General features: G+C 41.3%; 1 pseudogene; it reads right to left on the bottom strand.

The window, feature by feature from the left end:
• Positions 1 to 1,623: 1,623 nt before the first annotated feature.
• LOC123483232 lies at positions 1,624 to 22,908 on the bottom strand (annotated as a pseudogene).
• Positions 22,909 to 26,699: the final 3,791 nt, after the last annotated feature.

The following is a 26,699-nucleotide window of genomic DNA, read 5'->3' as shown; positions in this document are numbered from 1 at the left end:
CCTTTTGTTCCTGGAGCATTTTCCATGCAGCTCCAGGTGACAGAGAACACATCAATTAGGGCCGAGACTACAAGCTGTTCAATGATACTGAGGAAATTTACATAGAGACAGAGAACACATCAATATGATTAATGTGAATGTACAAGATTAAAACATTGCACAAATATGAATGCATTGAATTGTAATTCATAACATCTTCTGAAAATCAAATCAGTCAAATAATTGTACATAAAACAGAGCAGAATGAATCATCACATCTGGGGACCATCACCACCAGCATGACTAGTATCTATGTGGACCCTACTACAGTTTAACCAGCTCAGCTATAGACTACACCAGCATGACTAGTATCTATGTGGACCCTACTACAGTTTAACCAGCTCAGCTATAGACTACACCAGCATGACTAGTATCTATGTGGACCCTACTACAGTTTAACCAGCTCAGCAGTACCAGAGAGATAAAACCCAGGATAGAGGGGCTGAGTGAATGTGGTCTGGACTCTGTGGAGGAGGGTCATTGTATCAGAGACACTGTAGAAGGACAGAGTACCTGCCTTGTGATCCAGGTCCACTCCTACTCTGGAGGACTGAGGGCCTGATACTTTAATCTTAACATTATTGTGTCTGAACCAATAACCACCACTATAGTAGTGTAAACTCCAGGAATTGTCATTCTGTCCAAATCCACCATCTGTCCCTGTTCTGCTGATGTCTTTATATGAGACTGCTGTAACACACACCCCACTCCACTCCACCTCCCAGTAACAGCGTCCAGACAGACCCTCTCTACACAGAACCATACTGTAGTTGGTGAATCTGTCTGGATGATCAGGATATGGTTGGACTTGGCCTGTATAGGTCACCTTTCTGTTCCCTTCAGACAGAGACAGGTGTGTGTTTGCTGTGTTTGGGTCAAGTGTGAGCTGACAGGAATCTGGGAGAAGAGCAGAGCAGAGACCAATGAGGGGAGTTAGAATAATAAGTGAAGTCAGATACTGTATCTACCCTGTCTTTGATTAGAGCACAGCAGAGATCAAATCAGAGAAATATGAGGAGTCAGATAGATACCCAGTCTTTGATTAGATCTACTATTGCTATATATTTCTAGAGGGATTGTTAGGAGTGTCAGTAAAAAGAGACTGTTAGTTACTTCAGAATAAAGAGACTCACATTGTAAGAACTGTTCTCTTGTCTTGGGCTCTGGAGGCAGTACAACCTCCACTATATTCACTACAGACACACAAGCACATTCACAGAGAGAGGGAATGTTATCATCATACCATATTCCACATGTATATGACTAGTAGGGAACTTTCAATGGTCTAAAGTTGATGTTCTTATTATTTTCAACACACCTGTAGTGGAGATCTTGGTCCATTCTCCGTTAAGGACGTCTTCTAGTTTCTCTCTCAGTTCAGACACAGTCTTACTCACATCTCCAAAGTACTGAAGAGGACGGACAACGATGCTGGGTAAGTCTGAAGATACACTGGTACTGGAGAGAGACTGATAACTCTGGAGAGAGAGAGGGAGAGAGAGAGAGAGTGAGAGGGAACAGAACCAAATGATTGAGAGTTTTAATTTCATATCACATGTATCAAGGCAGTTGAGTTACCTGGAGGAAATGGATGTGATCCTCTGTGTGTGAGAGCTGCTCCAGCTCAGTGCTTCTCTTCCTCAGCTCAGCTATCTCCTGCTCCAGTTGCTCCAGGAGTCCTTCAGCTTGACTCACTAGAGCCTTCTCTTGGGCTCTGATCAGCTCCTTCACCTCAGAGCGCCTTTTCTCAATGGAGCGGATCAGCTCGGTAAAGATCTTATCACTGTCCTCCACTGCTGCCTGTGCAGAGCTCTGTTAAGAGAGAGAGAGAGAGAGAGAGAGAGAGACTTGTCTTACTTTAATGAGCCATCCTCATTACACTAACATCCCCACCCCTAAAAACACATTGCGTGACACCACAACCTCCACACAATCACATTATCCAGTACCCAACACCACAGTACAATACACCATCCAGCACCACATTCCAACCGTCCATCCAACCCCTCCTCTCCAGCCGTACAGACAGCCCCCCTGAGCCCCCATACCTCCTGAAACATCTCTACACTGTTGATCATTTTGTACAACTCAAACTCAACCCTAAGGCGTCAACAGTAATGGCATTACCCTGGCAACACAGAAAAAACATGATGAACAGTCTGTCATTGCAGAAAACGGACACCCCTCCCCAACTCCCAGGTCAACCCAAGCCCACCAGCTATTGGTGTCCAGGGCTCCATGTAATACCCTCCACTGGAGGACGCCTGACCTTTCCAGCAATGGGAGCTTATAGAGCACCCTCCACCTATACCCTGCCATGCTCTCAGCCCCCACAACCCCCTGCCACTGATGCCCCTTCACTCCCGCTAAGCTCCTGATGTGTCTAACCTTGACACTGTGGGTGTACAGCACCTTACCCCCCACCTCCTCAAACTCCCCCAGGCTCAGAGTGTTAAAAGTCAGTAAGTCCTCCGGACTCTACTGCCAGTCCCCAGTCTCTGCTGTCACTTGCAGTGGTGGAAACGGTGGTGGCCCCTCCTCAGGCTGATCCAGCCCCCTCCTCACTGGGTCAGGCAGAGCCTCCTGGACCTCCCCCATGACTCTCTCCAGCAGCCTAAGAGACGTTAGTCCCGCCTGCTGTGCCGACTCTTGGGGGGTTTTCCACCCCTCCCGGCAGCCGCAGGTCTGCTAGTCTCATGATGCCTGCTGCCATTAAAGGTCCCTGCAGGATGGCTGAATGAGTGGACCTCAACAGGATCAGTGGGTTGTGGAAGATGGGCTCCTCCCATACCCATGGCCCAGGCACCACACCCCCCTCTGGTGTGGGCCTCAGCAGCTGCCAGGCCCTCAGTACTGCAGCATAGAAATCAGAGACCCCTGCTGTATTGAGTCTCTCCTGCCGCATGATGAAGAGCTGCTGATCCAGCCCCAAACCACCAGCCCTCCTCAACAGAGCACATGCTGGTTCCCTCCAGCCCACCTCCGTGCGGTACAGTAGCCTCTGCGCCACTTTGAGTCAGAATGATGGAACTGTCCCTGGTGAATGCCCCTCCCTACCCAGACTGGCCTACTGAGCCCTCCCCACACCTTGACCATACTTGAAGCCCCAGCGTACAACATTTGAACACAGGCCACAAAATTCTCCCCACAACCAAAACAACACATTGAACAGATATTCATGGTCCACCCTATCAAAGGCTTTCTCCTGATTATGAACAGATTGTCTGTGTTTGAGCGTCCCTGGTACACAGTACGTTTGGTCCTTGTGTACAATAGAGTCCAGGTGGGACTTGAGTCTGTTAACGAGGACCTTGGTAAAGACCTTATAGTCCAAACAGAGCAATGCCACAGGCCTCCAGTTCTTTAAGTCGCTCAAATCCCCTTTTTTGGGCAGGAGAGTCAAAGCCTCCCGTCTACAGCTTAGCGACAGCTCCCCCACCCCGACGCACTCACGCAACACACATCCTGTAAAATAATTCCCCAGAACTTTTTATAAAAAATCCACAGGCAGACCGTCTGAGAGACAGCAGCTGAGAGTTTGTGAAAGGCCTGGGAAATGTCTATTTAATTTCTCTGTGACAGAGAGAGTTTGTAAAGGTCTGTGAGCAGAACCTGAGAACACCCAGGATCACAGAGTTCTGCCCTTTATAAATCAGAGTACAACTCCACAGCCTCATCTCCTCACAACAGAAGTTACCCACCCATCAGGTTCCCTCATCTCCCCACAACAGAAGTTACCCACCCATGAGGCTCCCTCATCTCCCCACAACAGAAGTTACACGCCCATCAGACAAACGTAAACAATGGATTTTCTTGGTTTCCCCACTCTGTTTCTCCAACCCAAAAGAACTGGGAGCATCCATCTCCCTCAACATGGAAAAACTTACAAGTGATCCTTTTGCTTTCTCTGAAATGAAAGCCACTAGGTCCCTGCGTAGTTCAGATAGATTATCTTGCAGCCCCACCCTACCTTGCCCCACCAGCTCAGCCTCCACCTCACTTATGAACCACTCAAGCTCCCCCAGTACTCTCCTGGCCTCTGAAGAGGAAAAATATGTATACTGCTGACTGAAAACCTGAATCTGTGCTTTCCCTACGTCCCACCACTGACTGAGAGACTCAAACTCCCCCTTCTGCTGTCCCCACCTCTCCCAAAAGCCTTGGAAGTTTGAGCAAAAAGTGACATCTTGGAAGAGCTTTACATTGAATTTCCAATAGGACACCTGCCTGGGCCCTGGTGAAACAGAGAACTGAGCCCTTGTCGTATACGAAGATTATGACGTTGTTAATGTTTTAAGTGGAATCGGAGAGAATGTTTATTTTAGTTCAAAAGTAGCCAGTTGTAGGGTGACGCCCCAGGGGAGACAGGTGATTGGACAGCAGAGGGAGCAACCCATATTTTCGCATTGTTTATAAGTATGGGCTAGACGAAGAAGAGGTAAGAGCGACCATTGCAATCTGGGAAGTCGCTCTACGGGTGTCATGACATCCATCACTTATGCTGACATCTTGTGATATGAATAAACCTTATGATCCAAGTTCAGTATGAGCAGACTCCTTTGTTTATCAGCAATAATTGCCAGCATTTACTCGATACGACAAATGGCGCCCAACGTGGGGCTGGTCTGCATCTCTTCTTTGTTTCATTCGTTGCCGCCAAGCTAACTCGTTCTGAAGTCATGGCCAGAAAAGGGGTGAGTTTTTTCCTCACCGCTCGGAAGTTTGTTAGTTTGGATGCTATGTGATTGTGCACTGGAGAAATGTACCATTAGGACCGAAATGTGCCACGTGTGGCGATTATTGCTGAGAACTGGGGGTCTGGCTAATCATTATAAATTGTTGCACTGGTAGACAGTGCAAAAGGGGGGAGAGTAGGCTTGGAATTTTAGAGCAATCGATGGTAGGGATAAAGGCAGATGTACAAGGCAGATATACGTATACATTAGGGCACTGCACCGTGTAAGACCCCAGGGAGGGCCATCCAGGATGGGCCGAAAATCCTCTTGCGCGTTAGATGGGTATTAGGTGGGTTCTAAAAAACTTGGGTTGATGGAATTTATCTGATTGTGATTATTGCTCATCTTTCATCCGACGGGGTGTCTGCTAGGGGTAATCTCTCAGTAGATGGTCATTGAACTCACGCCATCACAAACGGTAGAGAATAAGACAAAGAAAAGGGCAGTGCAGGGTACCTGTTACGTGTTGCAAGCCACAGGTTAGCTAGAGGCTAATGCTAATGCTAATGCTAAATGCTGGTTGTGTTTCATGCCACATTGTACATAAAGGCTAATGCTAAATGCTAATGCTAATTGTGTTGCGTGCTACATGTTAACGTGTGACCTAAGGGGGCCATTGCGATGGAATAAAGCCTCTTAAATTATGTTTGTGTGTGTAGAATTCAGAGTTCTATGCAAGTGTGAGCTCTGTTAAGTGTTATTGTTTGACTATGAGGGGAAAACGGAGGTACAGCAGGACTGTTAACTGGCTATTTGGGTTGGGGAGAGAGCTAAGAATCTCCCTTCCACGGTGAAAAAGTATTTTTGAATGTATCGCGCATGAGTGTGATTTTGCTAAACTACAACACGTTTAATTTTACGACACTACACTACAAAACGGGGGAGTTTATGGCACGAGATTATGAGACGTTGGTTTACGGTACTAAACTACAACACGTTGTTTACTAAAACTACAACAAGGGGATTTTGGGTAAATAGGTCACTCCTCTGTTACACTGTGTTGCGTGGAGGCTGAGACAAACAAAAAGGAACAAAGAATTAGACATTTAGAGTCTAATGGTGTATTTTGGTTGTTACATCGGCTGTTGGTTAAAGATGAAACTGTTTTTGTGACCTATTGAATGGATAAAATGAGAGAGATATGTTGACGGATCAAAAATAAAAATAATTAAATAAATAAATAAAATAAAAATGTTTTTGAGCGATCTATTTAGTCCTGAGTTAAGTCTTAGAGCGAATGTGAGTGGGGGAATATTGAATATGGTTGAAATAACTCAGTGATTGCATTAACTACTAAAATCTTTTTCTGTGTCTCTGTTCTTTTGTCATATGAGAGGAACGATAGGACGTGGCGAGAGGAGAGAGAGAGGGAGAAAGAAAGAGAGGTGCGGACGTGACATCACGTGACGGGATCGAGTCAAAAGGTTTTGGTACTGGTCTGTTTACAAAATCTTCCCCTACAGGATATTTGATGTTATGACAATTTCACAGAGGCTTGGCAACAGACTGATCATTTGAATAAAATTTGCATTTTGGAGTTTCTGTGCATCACTTGGCTTGATTAGGGGTTGTGTTGGAAATCAAGTACTGACATTATTCTGTAAAATTAAAATAATTGGGTGCTTATAAAGCAAGGGGGTTTATGGGTATTGTAGTGATTGTAGGGTTAGATGCTTTGTTTTTGGGATTGTAGTCTGAAATTGACTACTTGCATTTTCTTTCCTGATGGGTTGTGGTAAGATAGCCACTAATTGATACATTGGTAAGATAGGATATAGAAATAAAAAAAATTGTTTTAATTATTCATAATTTTTAATTGATTTTTTAATTGATTTTTTTATTTTAATTAAAAATATTTTTTGAATAAAATTTTAAATTGATTTTTTTTTAAATCCATATTTTTGTTGATTGATTGTTTGGTTTATATTAATAATTAAAGGGGGGAAGCCATAGGCTATATAGTCTAAAATAAAATAATTCACAATAAAGGAATATAAAAGGGTTGGTACAAGGGGAGAAAGGACAGCAAGGCTATGAAGGTGATTACACCTGTTGATATAGTACAAAATAGTAATCCTTTAACTAAAGTAGTGCTAGGTTATCCGGCAAATGAAACAAAAGTTGCCCTTCATTCTCAAACAAAAACTGATAAAAGATTCCAGCGATAAGATAAACAAAGGTATAGAGAAAATGCTAAAGGAAGAAGAGAAGGCGACAGAAAAACTAATGGCAGAAGTTAGTACACCTTTCTCACACACGGATTCAGCAAAAAGACACCCACCTTATGAGAAGGAAGTAGAGCTTAGAGATGTTTATCCTCAGCTTCCAGTGATCATCCAGGAGGGTGATTATTGCATCAGAGATGAAGATGAACGAATAATAGATAGAGGACAAGCAGAAACGACCAGAAAGATGAATCCAAAACTCCAGAAGTAAGAAAAACCGAGATGTCCGGAAACTAAGAGAAGAATACAGTGAGGCCAAGGAAAAAGGCCACTAGTAAGAAGATGATGGAAGATGATATGTCGAGGACAGAACTTAGAATATAAGCTGTTGAAGAATCCTGATATGTCAACAACAAGAAAGAACAAGAAGAAGAAACTCTCAAAAAAACTCAATCATACAACTGGTGAAGAGAAGAGAAGCTTTGGTTATGAAGAATCAGAGTGAACCAAATCAACAATCACTGCTACAGCTTCAACTGAACAAGGCCAACCGCAATTGTACCAGCCACCAAGGGCGGTACCAGGTGTTTCATATCCACAGCCAGTTTCTGGACAGACACAGAGTTGGAGAGGAAGAGGACGAGAAGGTTTAGAAGGAGGAGGAAGATTTCAGCTACACTTCCAGCAACTTTCAGAAGAGTGTTTTAATTGTGGACAGGTTGGTTACTTTACCTGTGAGTGCAATGCGCCAGGAGGAAACAACAGAGGAAATTTCTGAGGAAGATAAAGGAGCAAGTGAAGATCACCTGTTCTCCAGGTGAACCCTAAGGATTCTAGAGCCTAGAAGATACGAAGGGGGGTGTCAGCTGATAGCATCGATTAGAGAAGAAGAGAAAATATCTAACAATTGAAGTAAAAACAGGGGACTATGAGAAGTGATAGTGAATAGTGGAAAAGCTTTTATCTGTGTTGAGCCTAAAGAGGTTAAACATCTCACTATGTAAAATTGACTAATTGGGATAGGGATTTGAGGTAGTAAAACAGCTAATTACTCTTAAGGAACCAATTGAGCTCTTCTATAAAAAATCAAAGAGAAATTAAAATAGACATACTAATATTAGAACATATACCTATGCATTGTGGGAAAGATATGCATTGTGTAAATTGAACTGTACAATAAGATGTACACTAGACGGCTGTCTGGTAGAAGATTTTAAAAATAATAGGGTTTTTGGGAATCATATTTGCTTAAAAAGATAATATCATAGGAAGGATGATAATCTATTAGACTGCCTATTAGACAATCTGTCTGAAGAATAAAGTTAAAAGGGGTGACTGTTATTCTTGGTTACATTCCTACACCAAGAGATTTCAAACTAGGCTAAAAGGTGTTTAGTCGTTTGCCAAGTCTGTGTGTAAAGAAGTCAGAAGCAGGTGGGGGACTTCCCCGATCACATATTCTAAAAAATTTGGTGGTAAAGGGATTTTGTGAATAAATCAGTGGAAAAGGTTTTTAAAGGTTAGGAGAAAAGATTAGATTAAAAAAGTTAGGAGAACTAGGGTTGAAGGAACTCTAAGACAGTAAGCTAAGTTTCAAAGTTAATAGTAAGAGAGAGAGAACAGGAGTGAAGGACATTTTAGAGTTTAGTGGGAAGATAGATATGGTAGGAGTTTAGATATGTTAGGAGCAGATGCATTGAGAAAGTATGCGTTGTTGAATGATAAGAGATGATTAAGGGTGATTGAGTATCTATACTTACAGTTCCCAGCAGGAAGATCAAGGTAATTGTGGGTGTATTTTTTTATAATCAAAAGGTTGAAAGTCAGGGATTAGAGGTAGGACTGAGAGCTAAAAAAGTGACACTAGTGGTGATAGAGGGAAATACAAGTAAGGAGTTAAAAGTCTTAGGGAAAATAGATGAAGTAACAACAATGACATTAACACTTCAGTATATTAGAACAACAGTGAGAAGCAATTTAACTCTTTCAACATTGATAGTTATTAAAGCCATAAATATATCGCATTATATTAAAAGGGAACCAATAGCTCCAGCAGCAATTTTAGAGGAACAGACTGTTATTAGGGTTAAAATAGGAAAGCAGATAGTGGTAGAGAAGAATATAGATTCATCTGAAATAGTGAAGGATACTATCATGGAGGTACAGGATGAGGTCTTTGATTTTAATGACAGACAAGGAGAGGTATCTGATCAGTACCGCTCGTTAGGGAAGAGAGAAACTAAATGGATGGGATTGATTCTTCTGTTGTGAAAATTAAAGATGGATGGGCAGGTAGGAATCTTTGGTTCCAGCAGCTAGCTCATTCTGTAAGATCAGTGAGGAATCTTGAGGGTCCATGTCTGTTGAGAATTCCAGCACCAAACATTTTAGAGACGGTCGCTCGACCTCTATCAAGTATGTGTCAATCTTATGCTTTGTCATGGCTGTTGTATCAGCAACAATCAGTAACAGATAAAATAATGTCATTGTCAAAACATTTGTTTAAGCCTAGGTTTAAGTGTTATTGGGTTAAATGAATTACCCTATGGTAATTTGTTAGATGGGAAGGAAAATCAGGTAACAGCGAACCCTGATGCATTGGAGGTGAAACCAGTGAGTGCTAAAGGTTGTTTTTGTTCTAATAAAACATATGATGTAAGGGGGTATGTTTATGGGAATATCAGATTGTGATGATTATATGATAACTTTGGGTATGCATGACCTTAAGGGTAATAATGAGAAATATAATGTTACTTTTTATGTTCCAGTTAGTAAGAAGAGCAGGACTTTGATGGTTAAAAGATTAGCTTTTGCCTGACAATGTGACTATTGGGAATTTTAGAGATAGTTGGAGGGCTTGTGGTGATAAAACGTATATATTCTTACCCTATGGATGGACAGGATGTTGTTACATGTCAACGTTGAAGCTTCCATATGAGTTTCTACCATTATAAGAGGGGTAGCACCGGACACAGATAAATCTGAATCTAGGTTTGGAAATAGGGTGAAAAGGGACATGGCGACATTTCATAGTCTTGATGCCTATCATTGGAGGATAAGGCTAAGAGAGAAGGGGGGACTTTTTCCATGGTATGGTGTAACATTTTTGGCAGATCATATTGATAATATTAGCTATACTTTGATTCCAGATAGTTCAGATAGTATCACTATGCGTTGAAATATATAAGGGATGCGTTTGGGAGATCTGAAGGAGCTGGATGGTCAGCGAAGACTTGGTTGCAAGATCAGTTAGGCCCAGTAGGAGCAGTAATGGTTCAGATTTTAATAGCAGATTTGATAGCACTGTGTGTGATGTTTGTAATTTGTTACTGACCTTTGAGAAAGCTATGATATTGAAATAGGTTGGAGTTGTGATGCCTGGAGACAACACTCAGATGCCGTTGTTGACTGTTCCTGATCTGGATGAAGAGGGACAAGTGGGACTGGATGGAGTATTGATGATAAATATCCTTTTTGAATATTTGATCATTTTTAATTTTTTTTTTTTCAATATTAGGGTGATTTTAGTATGATTTTATGAATGAAAGGGGGGAAGTGTATGAATGAATCACATTATCCTATTTCATTATTCTATCATTTATATTGATTCATACATCATTTATATATCATTTTTATATTCTTAGTTGATATTGATGTTTTAATTTGAAAATGTTGTTTTGCAAAAGATACTGTTTGGTCTTTTCTTTTCTTCCAGAAGCATTTGGGGGAAAGTGTAAAGATTGAAATACTCAAACAAGGACAATATGAAGGGACAATATGAAAGGACAATGACTGGAGGAGATGGAACAAGGAAGGTGTGGAAAGGTTCCCATTCCATCATCAACAATGCATTGGAAGAGGAGACTACGGGGGAGATGAAGTGTAGTGGACTACATTCCAGTGTCTGCAATGAAATATAGACATATTTGCATGTGTAATACATAATTTGTGTCATAGTCTTAGGTATTAATTTTTGTAGAATGATATTTGATGTTATTGGATACATGTGGGAATCTTAGATGTTTTTGTTTATTTCGTGAATGCTTAGGGACAGGGAGTCTAGGCAGGGATAGAAGTCCACTATAGGGTCCGATGGGTTGACCAGCCTTGGTGTGGACATTTTGGATAGTATTTTGTTTGCAGGGGCTTACATGTGTATTTAATTGCATCATAGTTTCAAATGCATTGATAAGGATTTATGAGTTTATCTGGAGTATCTAGGTGGTTGCCTGGGGCAGAGGGACCGTGAGAGAATTTTACTGTCTTGATTGATGGATGGATATCTGGAACGATGGCTGCCAGACAGTTTTTCGCTCTCACACTCCATAAAGATTTGTTCATATTTCATAGTAATGTATTCACACTTCATAAACATTTATTCATATTTCATAGAAAGGTATTTACACTCTAGAGAATAATGTTTTTGGTTTAATGTTAAAGATACTCAATAAGATTAATTGTTACTTGTCATAATCCTATTCTATTTTTATTGTTCAGAAATGTGGTGGGTACTCTCTTCGTTCACTGGACTTTATCCTGCTAACTGTTCCAAATGTCCGAACTGAATTTGGTAAAAGGTCTTTTATGTACTCTGCGCCATCGTCTTGGAACACCTTACAAAATAATTTTAAACTGGAAGAACTTGTCCCGATTGGTGTTTTTAAATCTCTGATGAAGGATTTTGAGGCTGATTCCCTGACCTGTCAATGTTTTTAATTTGCTGTTTTTGATATTGTTATACTCTTGTGAATTCATGAATGGTTTTTTACTAGATTACTTGTAGTTTTTCATGTTGTCTGTCTGTAATTTTTTGTAATGACTTGGTGCTGCCTATCTTGGCCAGGACGCTCTTGAAAAAGAGATTTTAAATCTCAATGAGCCCTTCCTGGTTAAATAAAGGTTAAATAAATAAAATAAAATTATGTTTGTTTTCGAGACTGTTTAGTCTCGAAGGGGGGAATGTCGTATATGAAGATTATGACGTTGTTAATGTTTTAAGTGGAATCGGAGAGAATGTTTATTTTAGTTCAAAAGTAGCCAGTTGTAGGGTGACGCCCCAGGGGAGACAGGTGATTGGACAGCAGAGGGAGCAACCCATATTTTCGCATTGTTTATAAGTATGGGCTAGACGAAGAAGAGGTTAGAGCGACCATTGCAATCTGGGAAGTCGCTCTCCGGGTGTCATGACATCCGTCACTTATGCTGACATCTTGTGATATGAATAAACCTTATGATCCAAGTTCAGTATGAGCAGACTCCTTTGTTTATCAGCAATAATTGCCAGCATTTAATCGATACGACACCCTGTACTAGGTGCAGACACATTTATGAAAGCAAAGACAAGGTCATTGATTTTGGCTCTAACCACTAACAACCTACCCTTACACACCTCTTTTGCTACCCCTGCACTAAGATTTGTGCCATGGCTCAGCACCTGCGCCCCCTTCCACCAGACCCCCAATACACTTCATTAATCACATCACTGTGTGTCTCTTGCTAAAATAATCATGTTTAAATGTTTTGGTTTGACATATTCCCCCAGTCTCTGCCGCCGTTCATGTTAAGGAAGTCTAACCGTGAAATCTCCATAAGAGATGGGAGGGAAATCACCACAATCAGAAACCAGTAGAGAAGCCCATAAAGCTGCCATGCCAGAAAAAAACATCAATTTAAGCAGATTCTGAAGACATGTCCTTAAGAACCCATGACCCATTTTCTCAGCCTATACCGCTTCCTGGGTGAGAGGACACTAAACCCCTCATTCTTCATCACGTGTTGTACTGACCTTACAAACCTTCCAGGATCAATCAAATAAGACTCCAGCAGAACCTTCTTTTTCCCCTTTAGTCTCCATCAGGAACCTAGAAAGTTCTCTCACCGTATATACTGGGCCCTCAGCCTGACTGGCTGTCAGCTCTGGATCCAATGAGCCGTCTGAAAATGAGGCCTCCTCCTCCGCTCCCGCAGACTCACCTCCCCCTCTTCCTCCTATATTGGCACGGTACTGTCGTCCTCCTCCTCCCCCAGTCTGCCCCCCTGCACTTCCCCCTGATCAGAGCCTCTTCCCCAATGACAGCCAATATTTCCTGGGATGAGCCCACCAAACCTTTGTCGACCGGAGTCTTCAGCAACCTGCCTCTGCTCATGAAGCCATAGCAAATGAATTGAAGCAAACCATCACTGAGCCTCTTCTGACTGGAATGATCCTTAGAATTCAATTTTCCCTAAATGGCACCAAAAAATGTCTACTTTTTATTTCACCACTACAATCTGTTTTAGGATGAAACAGAAAAAATAAGTAATAAATAACAACTGATGTAGAAAGTAAACATCCACACCTTGATGGTGCCAAGTGTGCTTATGTCTGCATTACCAGGAAGTAGGGAAAAAATGTTAACTTCTGACTATTTCTGGTCTAGCGATCGATGACAGCAGAGTACGCTGCCCAACCTGATGTCATTAGAAAGAGGAGATTATACTGATTAAAATGGTGTCCGACATGAAATAAACTAAATATACACATTATGAGATATTTTCCGAAATATACCAGCATGCCTCTCCATAGGAAAACAATGGGGGGGAGCTCAGAGTTCCAAGGGCAAAAAGTAATTGGGGGCGTTTGATGACAACGGAGTACGCTGCCCAGTCTTACATCATTACAAAAAGGAGATTATCCTGATTCAAATGGTGTAGAACTTTAAACCATTAAAATAAATACATATATTTGACATAATTGGTGAAATAAACAGACATGTCCCTATTTCCCCAAAACAATGGCAGTCTGAAAGTTCTAAGATCAGTCTTTTATTTAACCAGCTTACCATTTATCTACGACCATTTGCCTTTTTGTGTATAACATTTTGTGATTTGTAATCTAGCGGTTAAGAGCGTTGGGCAGTAACCGAAAGGTGGCTGGTTCGAATCCCCGAGCCGACTAGGTGAAAGATCTGTCGATGTACCTTTGTACAGATTTAGGCACATAACCCTAGTCGTTCTGAATAAGAGCGTCTACTAAATGACTCACATGTAAATGTAAACTAGGCCTCTGTGAAAGCGTGGCAATAACTTATTAACTTTACATTATTCACAGACAGACTCCTCTGAAGGCAGGCAGGCAGCACACTCCTGAAAACGAACTGCTCAGCAAAGCAAAGGCTCTTTTGAGAGCTACCAGTTTTATATAGAAAGCTCATTTTCAGTGTCTGTATCCAGTGTCTGTCTTTATGTTAAGGGGGTGATAATGACAACCATCTAAATATATATATATATATATATATATATATATATATATATATATATATATCAGTGGGGAAAAAAGTATTTAGTCAGCCACCAATTGTGCAAGTTCTCCCACTTAAAAAGATGAGAGAGGCCTGTAATTTTCATCATAGGTACACGTCAACTATGACAGACAAATTGAGAAAAAAAAATCCAGAAAATCCCATTGTAGGATTTTTTAATGAATTTATTTGCAAATTATGGTGGAAAATAAGTATTTGGTCACCTACAAACAAGCAAGATTTCTGGCTCTCACAGACCTGTAACTTCTTCTTTAAGAGGCTCCTCTGTCCTCCACTCGTTACCTGTATTAATGGCACCTGTTTGAACTTGTTATCAGTATAAAAGACACCTGTCCACAACCTCAAACAGTCACACTCCAAACTCCACAATGGCCAAGACCAAAGAGCTGTCAAAGGACACCAAAAAACAAACTTGTAGACCTGCACCAGGCTGGGAAGACTGAATCTGCAATAGGTAAGCAGCTTGGTTTGAAGAAATCAACTGTGGGAGCAATTATTAGGAAATGGAAGACATACAAGACCACTGATAATCTCCCCTCGATCTGGGGCTCCACGCAAGATCTCACCCCGTGGGGTCAAAATGATCACAAGAACGGTGAGCAAAAATCCCAGAACCACACGGGGGGGAACCTAGTGAATGACCTGCAGAGAGCTGGGACCAAAGTAACAAAGCCTACCATCAGTAACACACTACGCCGCCAGGGACTCAAATCCTGCAGTGCGAGACGTGTCCCCCTGCTTAAGCCAGTACATGTCCAGGCCCATCTGAAGTGCATGTGGATGATCCAGAAGAGGATTGGGAGAATGTCATATGGTCAGATGAAACCAAAATATAACTTTTTGGTAAAAACTCAACTCGTCATGTTTGGAGGACAAAGAATGCTGAGTTGCATCCAAAGAACACCATACCTACTGTGAAGCATGGGGTTGGAAACATCATGCTTTGGGGCTGTTTTTCTGCAAAGGGACCAGGACGACTGATCCGTGTAAAGGAAAGAATGAATGGGGCCATGTATCGTGAGATTTTGAGTGAAACCCTCCTTCCATCAGCAAGGGCATTGAAGATGAAACGTGGCTGGGTCTTTCAGCATGACAATGATCCCAAACACACCGCCCGGGCAACGAAGGAGTGGCTTCGTAAGAAGCATTTCAAGGTCCTGGAGTGGCCTAGCCAGTCTCCAGATCTCAACCCCATAGAAAATCTTTGGAGGGAGTTGAAAGTCCGTGTTGCCCAGCGACAGCCCCAAAACATCACTGCTCTAGAGGAGATCTGCATGGAGGAATGGGCCAAAATACCAGCAACAGTGTGTGAAAACCTTTTGAAGACTTACAGAAAACGTTTGACCTGTGTCATTGCCAACAAAGGGTATATAACAAAGTATTGAGAAACTTTTGTTATTGACCAAATACTTATTTTCCACCATCATATGCCAATAAATTCATTAAAAATCCTACAATGTGATTTTCTGGAAAAAAAATTCTCATTTTGTCTGTCATAGTTGACGTGTACCTATGATGAAAATTACAGGCCTCTCTCATCTTTTTAAGTGGGAGAACTTGCACAATTGGTGGCTGACTAAATACTTTTTTTCCCCACTGTATATATATTTGTTTTGAATATATAATTAACTAAATGTATGGTGTTTTTGGTTAATGTCAGTTTCATTGTTTGTTATGCTATAAATTGTTATTTTATGGTTGTAAGTGATAAAATGAACTAGAACATTTTATATTTCGCAATTCCGAGTAATTACTACTTTAGTAAGTATATACACTTTATTCAGTACTACTGCAATTGCTTAATAATTCCAATAGATGGCAGCATAAGACCACGAATGAAATTTCAGAAGCTTAGTTTAGTTCTCTCCCTGGATATACCACCACTCCCCCTCACAGGAAAACTCCTGCGCAAGTGAGTGGCATGATGAGGTTAATTTCCTAACCTTGAGGGTTGCATGATGTAATTTATTGGCGGGCTGGAAGATGCACTCGTCTTTTCTATTCCGAGGCTGTTTACTCCAAATATGAGATATTAAGAAGGTTTATATAATGCATGTTAACTAGGGTTGAGGTTAGCGCATCTGACTAGTGATTATTTGGCCGGGGTTCAATACCTGCTATAGTTCATATTTTGTTGCTCTCCCAAAAGCAACACAGGCCTAATACGAGATATATAGCTAACTGTGAAGTAATGAGTGACAATTTTAGAAAATGATGGGACATAGTGTTTGGTTGCATGCTATTTTATGGTCAATCATATTGCTGCTTGTAGCCTATAACTGATGCTTCATGGTAATTCACGTAAAGACATTGGTGAGGCAGCTGAGAAATAAAGTGTATTTTTCTTATAAATTCTGTAGATCAGTCTCAAACCTGCCCCACCTATGACATGCCAATTGCTGCACTTTCACATAGAGGTTACTAGGTCACACCCAGTTCAAACCACATTTAAAAAATAAAACAAATGTGTTGTTTATCAAGTGTTCTGCCTTGCAATAATACATATAATAAAATGACTAATAAAGGTTACATAGGTTTTATTTAAAAAAAAACAATAAATACTTTTTAGTACTATAATGGTATTTACTAACATAAAAGTATTACTAAAATAGTTTATAAACGTGTTCTAGGCTACCCTACCCTAGAATTAGGGTTAGGGGTTAGAGTTAAGGCTAAAATAGGTTATAAGTAGGGTTAGAGTTTCTGTATAGCACTTTGTGACATCTGCTGATGTAAAAATGACTTTATAAACACATTTGATTGATTGATTGTTAGGTTTAGGGTATTTAAAGCAAAAAAAATGAATAGGTTTATAGCTCTCTTGCTCCTCCCTGTGGCCTTCTGTGGTACTACATACCTCATTCACGACACTTGCTAGGCTCATTATCTGAGGTAGCAACTGTGTCAGATCTATAAATTAATGAGCTACACCTATCCATTTAGTTTACAACTCAGTGAACCTGCGCAGCATTCGCTCAATTCAATGCCTACGAACTTACAGATTTCGACGCATATCAAATTACCCAGCAGTAATATAGAAAAAATGTAAAGGTTATTTCTTAATTGAAAAAAAATGTATTATGGCTGTTTAAAATCGTCCACATCTTGAAAAAGAGGACGGACATGCGTTTTGTTTAGGTTACACACCTTTTTCTGAAAGAAAATATGATTAACCGTGACCAGAAAATGTTTAATGTTTGATTGCTATGCGCCAACCATACGTAGCACTGTGGGTCACCACAACGTGTACCCAGCTGAACAGTGAGTTTGCTCACCAAGTAGTCATAACCTTGTTAATAATAAGTTACCTGAGGTGAAGCTACAATGTTAATACGGGCTGGTCTCATTACCAGCAATAGTGAAGCTGGCATTGTGACGCAGAACAATGGGCTGGGAATAGAACTTTCATTAGGCAAGTTGGTGCCACAGAGCTCAATACAACTAATAGGAGCTGGCAGGGTGAAACATGCCCTATTATTTCTAAACTACGGCGAGCATCTGGGACATATGGTAATATTATGAAACTGGGCTTCATGGCGGATGCAATGAAGTAGTTTTATCAGAAAAAGGCGTTCAAAATGTATTGTGTCCAGCCTAGTCCTAGCCCCCGCTGCCGGCTGGTCGCGCTTGTCTGCACTAACATTATGCCATACATCCCCACACTAGAAACACCCAAAACTATCTGTGCTAGCAAACCCTGCGTTCCACCCCTCCCCTGCGTAACCTTGAAGATTGTTAAGAAAGAAATATTGGTCTACGAAAAGAGACAACATGTTTAACGGACTACACTTGCCACCCAGCCGAGAGCACACGAAAACCACTTGCAAAATTACCAAAACGAACCAACTACTTGCGGTCTGTTCGTAAGTAATAAACGGAGGCTGATTAGCCACCACAACTCTTGTCGAAAGAGGCGAAATCTGCAACAACACACCGCTCACAAAAATTTCACTCGCAACAAGACAAACCTTTTTCATTAACACGACCACCGCCTTGTTCATTCTGGATGCAGAGTGCATATGTTCTGCTCCAACCTGTTCGCCGACCATGAGCAAAACTTCCTCCACACCTTTTTCCGGAACGCACCCGAGCGACAGCGTTTTCTTCTCCACTGGTTGAGGCCATCACGCCGCCCTAACAAACTACCCCTACTCCTACTCCCCGCTCAACTCTAAACGATAAACAGTGGAAACCAATAAACAAACCCTCCACCATGAGAAAATACATTCAGAAAATACGCAAGAACCAAAAGAAAAAAGAATAGTAGCCCTCCTCACGAACCACAAAACCAACTTCTTCTTCTATGACATAATGGCGGTCCACAAACCAACGTTAAAGTGTGGTGGAGTGTGTGGTCAATCACGGTTTACAACATTTCTAAATCCTCCTACCTAACTCAGTACTTCTGAGAAAATTAAGAAGAGCCCTACTAACTTCTAATAGACCCTCCCCCATCCCCAAAATCCCTTCCAAACCCCCCCAACCCCGTCCAACCCCAATGACCCTACACTTCAATCTTTCCCTCTCTTCAACATACTTACAACAATATAACAACACATGCTCCACCGTTTCATCGACCGTACCCTCCAGACACAAACCATTCCCATGCTTGCCAACCAGATGTAATGACGAGATCAATGTACAATGTTCTAAGCGCAATCGAGTAAACACCACCTCTTCCTTCCTAATCTGACCTTTGAATCTTGGTCCATCGACCTTTCTGTGAAACTGTAAACTATTCATATAAATGCCGGCCCTTGTGCTCAGAGTACCATCTCTTCTGCCACACATCTATCAAAATGGCTCTGATCTTACATTTGGCCTCACCTCTACCCAGTGGAACATTAATATCAATTATATCTCATTTCAAAGCTCTTTTAGCTAACTGGTCTACAATTTCATTCCTTTCCACACCCGAATGTGCTGGGACCCAGCAGAATCTCTTTACTACACCTATTCTCTCAATTCTCCATAATAACATTAATACCTCCAATAGCAGGTAACTCCTATTAGATTTACCAGATGATAAACTATTCAATACAGACAAAGAATCTGAGAATACTATAATTCTAACAGGTTGTACGTCCTCCACCCACTGGAGGGCAACTATTATCGCCAACAGTTCAACTGAGTATACTGACAGTTCATCTGTTAGTCTTCTACATATCTGCACATCAAATTCAGGAATGTAAACGCCTGCTCCTGTGAGCCCACTATCTGGGTCCTTGGATCCATCTGTGAAAAGAGGTAAAAAAGCATAAAAACTTCTACCAATGTAATTGTCAACCAGTTTCACTATATCACTGACTTCTGACCAATATTTCCTTTTCTCTACCAAGGTTAGATCAACAACAGGGTCTGGGAGTAACCATGGAGGAACATCCCCTATCACCACAGAAGGGCCAACCTCCAATTCCCTCAAACCACTCTCATCAGCAAGCTTTCCAACTGTCCAACCAAAACCACTGCCTTGTCTACTAGTATATTACAATTGTCTGTCAGCACCCTATTCATAACCAGAGACCCACACAACCAACTACCGCGAAAGTTAATGAATGAGAGAGACAGAGACATCGTTACAACACGGTACATAGCCATAATATAATGGTTCTTCTTCTTTGGAGTTTAACGGCGGTTGGCATCCAATATGTTGCATTACCGCCCCCAACTGGACTATAATATAAATCCATTATACTTTGTTATACAAAAGGGGAAAAGGGGAAATTATAATAATACAAAAAACACCCTTCCAACTAACCCTAAACTCATTAAATACCCATTACCCCATTCCACTACTTTGACCCTATCTGCTCCTGCACCATGCCAACGGCCTGGGAGGACGGGACACCACCACTCAACAAACCCTGGAACTCTTCTGAAGTCTAAACTTGTATGCCCAAATACTTCTCTGCAGCTGCCACCACAACATCTTTTTTATTTGATTTACGTTCCATTTGTGCGGTACAGTTGATAACCATTGCTATGAATGCTAAGAAGCTATCTTTACTAAAGCATATATCACTCGTTGGCCTATCCCTCTGTGCTGGCACAGATCTACTACTCACAGGGATCCTCTCAGGATCTCTCACCCTTGACCCATCCTCCTCTACTTTCTTCACATATTCAGGATATGACACATTCTGCACTACTCTGACTCTAGCCACCTCAACCTACCTCTCTCGCACCGGACACTTCCAATCCCCAGCAACATGGGCATCCCAACAGTTGACACACACAACTTTATCCACCGAAACTACACAAACCTCTATCCCATGCCCTCCTGCACACTTCCCACATCTTGGAATCTCCCTCCTACAAACTGCTGCAACATGACCATAAACGTTGCACCTGAATCAGCACAGTGGATTCGCCACAAAAGCTCTAACAGGATAACTTATATATCCTAACATGACTTTATCGGGTAAAGACTCAAAACTCAAAAGGACTGACAGTGACTCCTCTGTTTCACCACGCTCAACACGGGGTCTGCGTCCCACCAAACGGCGGGAATCACAAACACCAGGAATCTTCATCTTCAATTGCTCCACTTCTACACTTAATGCTATCCCAGAAATCACTCCTTTCAATGGTGCCCTGTTCCTAAGAGCAAAGCAAGAAACAGATCATGACCCAAGTTGCGTGACACGGAGCACCCACTCCCTCTGGTCAGAAGAAACACAAACAAATATCACAAGTCCACTACAGGTTACCTTCACTGATTCAACTGCACCCAACTCCTTTCCCACCCACCCTGAAACCACAAATGGATCTGCCAAAAGGTATGGATCCACTTTCTCCAAAAATGTAACTCCTACTGCACCAGATTCTTCTTTATCATGTCCATTGATGCCAGGTTCTGGTTCTGAGCTATTCACCACACCTTCTACCTCACTTAAGTCTCCCTCATTCATTTCCATTTCACCTCCAGAACTCGGTCTGACTCACTCTGTTTTCACTTGAATTATAACATTTGAAATGTCTCTATTACTTTGAAACGTTTGTGTAACGTTTACTGTTAATTTCTGATCATTGATTTCACTTTCGTTTATTATTTATTTAACCTGCTTTGGTAATGTAACATGTTTCCCATGTCAATAAAGCCCATTTAATTGAATTGAGAGAGAGTGAGAGAGAGAGAGAGCTCTGTTAATGTATAGCGGACATGAGTCACTCATGGTTACTCATGGTTATGTGATGAGGTAGCCCACTTGTGACTTTAAAATCAGTGTCGGCCCATTAGGGAATCTCCTCTTGGTGTAAGATAATAATATATAATATGCCATTTAGCAGACGCTTTTATCCAAAGCGAGTTACAGTCATGTGTGCACACATTTTTACGTATGGGTGGTCCCGGGGATCGAACCCCCAAGATGTTGGTTTCTCCCGCAGTAGACCCGGGTTCATATCCCGTCAGTTACATTAAGCCGTGTGTTCTCTGAAAGGGGTCCTGTTTCCAACAGTGGGGTCAGTGGGATTAGATAGAGGCCTGTCTCTCTCTGACTGGAGGAGAGAAGTGAAATGGTGTGTCTCCTCTGGTCAACAATACTCACCTTGAGAGACTCCACAGCCTGTTGGAGCTCCTTCAGCTCCTTCTCTCTCTCCTGGAATCTCTGCTGGACCTTCTGCTGACTCATCCCCAGCTGCCTCTGTGGAGAATCACTCTTCAATGATCTATCAAGCTTTATTTGTCCACTAGATCAATAGTATAGTAATGTGACATAGGGCACATAGAGAGGAAGGTATATAATCTTGAGGAAGTCACTTTCCAATATTATATTTGTTTATCTTGCTATGTGATAGATTATAGTTTTTATGGTAGGCGTACACGTATCAAAGGGTTAAGGCTGAACTTTGGACTTATAAAAGGGCATTCAGAATGATAATAGTGTTTGACTTTAGAAAATGGTGATACATTTGGATCAAACTCAATATACTCAAGGTTTGTGTTCATATTTATTCTGCAGAGGATTGATTTCATTTGAATGATCTCATATTCAAACAGCCTTAGTTCCTACTGTATCTTTAATTATTTGTTTATCAGACAGTCACCAACAAGTAGTTCTGGTCTTACCTGTTTCTCAGTCCTCTCTGCTGCAGCTGACACTGTATCATGGCCTTTATGTTCATCCATCACACACTGATAACAGATACACTGCTGATCGGTACGACAGTAAACCTCCAGCAGTTTGTCATGATGAGAGCAGATCTTCTCCTGTAGTTGTGCGGTGGCTTTGACCAGCTTGTGCTTCTTCAAAGCAGGAGATTCATAGTGAGATTGGAGGTGAGTCTCACAGTAAGAGGCCAGACACACCAGACAGGACATGAGGGCTTTCCGCTTTCTGGTCCCAGTGCAGACATCACACGCCACATCTCCAGGTCCAGCATAGCACAGAGCAGGAGGGGGAGCAGCCTGAGTCCTGTCTTCTTCAGTTTCTCCACCACTTCAGCCAACATGTTATTTTTCCTCAGATTAGGCCTTGGAGTGAAGGTCTCTCTGCACTGAGGACAGCTACAGACCCCTTTCAGAACATCCTGATCCCAGCAGCCCTCAATACAGCTCCTACAGTAACTGTGTCCACAGGGAATAACCACCGGCTCCTTCAGTAGATCCAGACAGACAGAACAACAGAACTGGTCCTGGTCCAGCAGAACTCCCTGCTGAGCCATTTGAACGGTTGTTCACTCTCACACAGACAGACGACACAGAGACTCAGATCAGTTTCGTTTCCTCAGACGAAAGTTTGTGGGACTTCCTGGTTCTGCCAGAAGGGTGGGGTTAGAGGGAGGGAGGGGTTAGAGGGAGAGAGAGAGAGAGAGAGAGAGAGAGAGAGAGAGAGAGAGAGAGAGAGAGAGAGAGAGAGAGAGAGAGAGAGAGAGAGAGAGAGAGAGAGAGAGAGAGAGAGAGAGAGAGAGAGAGAGAGAGAGAGAGAGAGAGAGAGAGAGAGAGAGAGAGAGAGATCTGTACACAATGTTAATAGAGACAAAGATTTGTGTTCCTAGGTTAGGGCCCTTAATATGGAATAAATTAAATAGAGTGGTTAGAATATATAAAGGGTAACAGTTTCTATGAAGTACATATATATAATGCTTTTAATGAATTGTGTAATGCCTTAAACGTATGTGCTATGACACTAACTATAACCATCCATAAAAACTAATACGTGGTTGTAAAACTGTACAATGTGTTATAGATAATTAGCTACAATGGGGGAGGGGGGACTTGAAATGGATACAATGTACTGTAGCTGAAATGAATACCGTATGTATTGACTGATCATTGAGAATGATGTAACACTTTACATTACAGTGTGTTTATTGGTGTGTAATTATTCCTGTTAGTACAGTGGTGTAAAAGTACTGTGATGCCTCATTCTTACACTGTACTAGCAGCAGTAACCCTAGCCAGTAATAAGGCTACTGTAATGGAAATTGTTACAGGAAATATAAAGGAAGGATTTATACATGTCATCTATGATATAGTCTATCTAATGATATGTCTATGTCTTCTATATGCTGTTCTATACTGTATTTAATGATATGTCTATGTCTTCTAGATGGTGTTCTATACTGTATGTAATGATATGTCTATGTCTTCTATATGCTGTTCTATACTGTATGTAATGATATGTCTATGTCTTCTAGATGGTGTTCTATACTGTATGTAATGATATGTCTATGTCTTCTATATGCTGTTCTATACTGTATGTAATGATATGTCTATGTCTTCTAGATGGTGTTCTATACTGTATGTAATGATATGTCTGTGTCTTCTAGATGGTGTTCTATACTGTATGTAATGATATGTCTATGTCTTCTAGATGGTATTCTATACTGTACGTAATGATATGTCTATGTCTTCTATATGGTGTTCTATACTGTATGTAATGATATGTCTATGTCTTCTAGATGGTGTTCTATACTGTATGTAATGATATGTCTATGTCTTCTAGATGGTGTTCTATACTGTATGTAATGATATGTCTATGTCTTCTAGATTACATTTACATTACGTCATTTAGCAGACGCTCTTATCCAGAGCGACTTACAGTTAGCACATACATTATTTTATCGAACCCACAACCCTGGCGTTGCAAACGCCATGCTCTACCAACTGAGCTACATCCCCTGCCGGCCATTCCCTCCCTTACCCTGGACGACGCTGGGCCAATTGTGCGCCGCCCCATGGGTCTCCCGGTCGTGGCCGGCTACGACAGAGCCTGGATTCGAACCAGGATCTCTAGTGGCACAGCTAGCACTGCGATGCAGTGCCTTAGACCACTGCGCCACTCGGGATTCTAGATGGTGTTCTATACTGTATGTAATGATATGTCTATGTCTTCTAGATGGTGCTCTATACTGTATGTAATGATATGTCTGTGTCTTCTATATGGTGTTCTATACTGTATGTAATGATATGTGTCGTATCGAGTGAGTGCTGGCAATCATTGCTGATAAACAAAGGAGTCCGCTCATACTGAACTTGGATCATGAGGTTTATTCATATCACAAGCTTCAGCATAAGTGACAGATGTCATGACATCCGGAGAGCGACGCCTCAGAATGGCCGCTCTGCCCTTTCATTGTCTAGCCCCCTATTTATAAACAATGCAAAAAAGATGGGTGGCTCCCTCTTCTGGCCAATCACCAGTCTCCCTGGGGCGTCACCCCACAAACGGCTACATTTGACCTAACATAAACAACATTCCATTTCTTCAAGAAAAACATTTAACAAAGGCATAATCCCAATACACGACATTTCCCCCTTCGAGACCGAACTAAAAGTCTCAAAACAAACAGAATAGGATTATGACAAGTAACAATTTATCTTATTGAGTATCTTTAACATTAAACCAAAAAAACATTCTTCTCTAGAGTGTATATACCTTTCTATGAAATATGAATAACTGTTTATGAAGTGTGTATACATTACTATGAAATATGAACAAATCTTTATGGAGTGTAAGAGCGAAAAACTGTCCGGCAACCTTCGTTCCAAATCCATCCATCCATCAAGACAGTAAAATTCTCTCACGGTCCCTCTGCCCCAGGCAACCACCTCGGTACTCCCGATAAACTCATAAACAATGTAAATGCATTTGAAACTATGATGCAATTAAATACACATGTAAGCCCCTGCAAACAAAATCCTATCCAAAAAATATCCACTCTAAGGCTGGTCAACCCATTGGACCCTACAGTGGACCTCTCCCTGCCTAGACTCCCTGTCCCTAAGCATCACCGAAATAAACAAAAACATCTAAGATCCTCACATGTATTCAATAACATCAAATATCCTTCTACAAAAATTAATCCCTAAGGCTATGACACAAATTATGTATTACACATGAAATATGTCTATATTTCATTGCAGACACTGGAATGTAGTCCACTACACTTAATCTCCCCGTAGTCTCGACTTCCAATGGATTGTTGATGATGGAATCGGCCACACCCTCCTTGTTTCATCTCCTCCAGTCATATTGTCCTTTCATATTGTCCCTTCATATTGTCCTTGTTTGAGTATTTCAAACTCCACATGTTCCCCCAAATGCTTCTGAAAGAAAAGGAAAGACCAAACAGTATCTTTTGCAAAACAACACTTTCAAATTAAACATCAATATCAACTAAGAATATAAAAATGATATATAAATGATGTATGAATCACATTAATGATAGAATAATGAACTAGGATAATTATTCATTCATACACTTCCCCCCTTTGATTCATAAAATCATACCAAAATCACCCTAATATTGAAACATTTTTTTAAAAAATGATCAAAACATCAAAAATGATATTTATCCATTCAGTTCCACTTGTCCATCTTCATCCAGATCAGGAACAGTCAACACCGGCATCTGAGTGTTGTCTCCAGGCATCACTCTCCAACCTATCTCAATATCATAGCTTTCTCAAAGGTCAGTAACAAATTACAAACCTCACACACAGTGCTATCAAAGCTGCAATTAAAATGTAACCCATCACTGCCCCTACTGGCCTACCTGATCTTGCAACCAAGTCTTCGCTGACCATCCAGCTCCCTCAGATCTCCCAAATGCATCCCTTATATTCTTCAATGCATATAAAACCCTAGTGATAATATCTGAACTACCGGGACTCAAAGTATAACTAACATTATCAATAGGATCTTCCCAAATGTTACACCATACCATGGAAAAAGTCCCCCCTTCTCCCTTAGATTTATACTTCAATGATAGGCTTGAAGACTATGACATGTAGCCATGTCTCTTTTCATCCAATTTCAAACCTAGCTTCAGATTTCTGTGTCCGGTGCTACCCCTCTTTTAATGGTAGAAGCCTCATATGGAAGCTTCAACGTTGACATGTAACAACATCCTATCCATCCATAGGGTAAGAATAGATATGCTTTATCACCACAAACCCTCAAAATATCTCTAAAATTCCCAATAGTTACATTGACAGGCAAAAGCTGATA

This window comes from Coregonus clupeaformis, unplaced genomic scaffold (genome assembly GCF_020615455.1).
Source record: "Coregonus clupeaformis isolate EN_2021a unplaced genomic scaffold, ASM2061545v1 scaf0048, whole genome shotgun sequence".
NCBI classification, from domain to species: domain Eukaryota; kingdom Metazoa; phylum Chordata; class Actinopteri; order Salmoniformes; family Salmonidae; genus Coregonus; species Coregonus clupeaformis.
The sequence above is the reverse complement of the archived record's forward strand: the minus strand, read 5'-3'. Positions and strand labels throughout refer to the sequence as shown.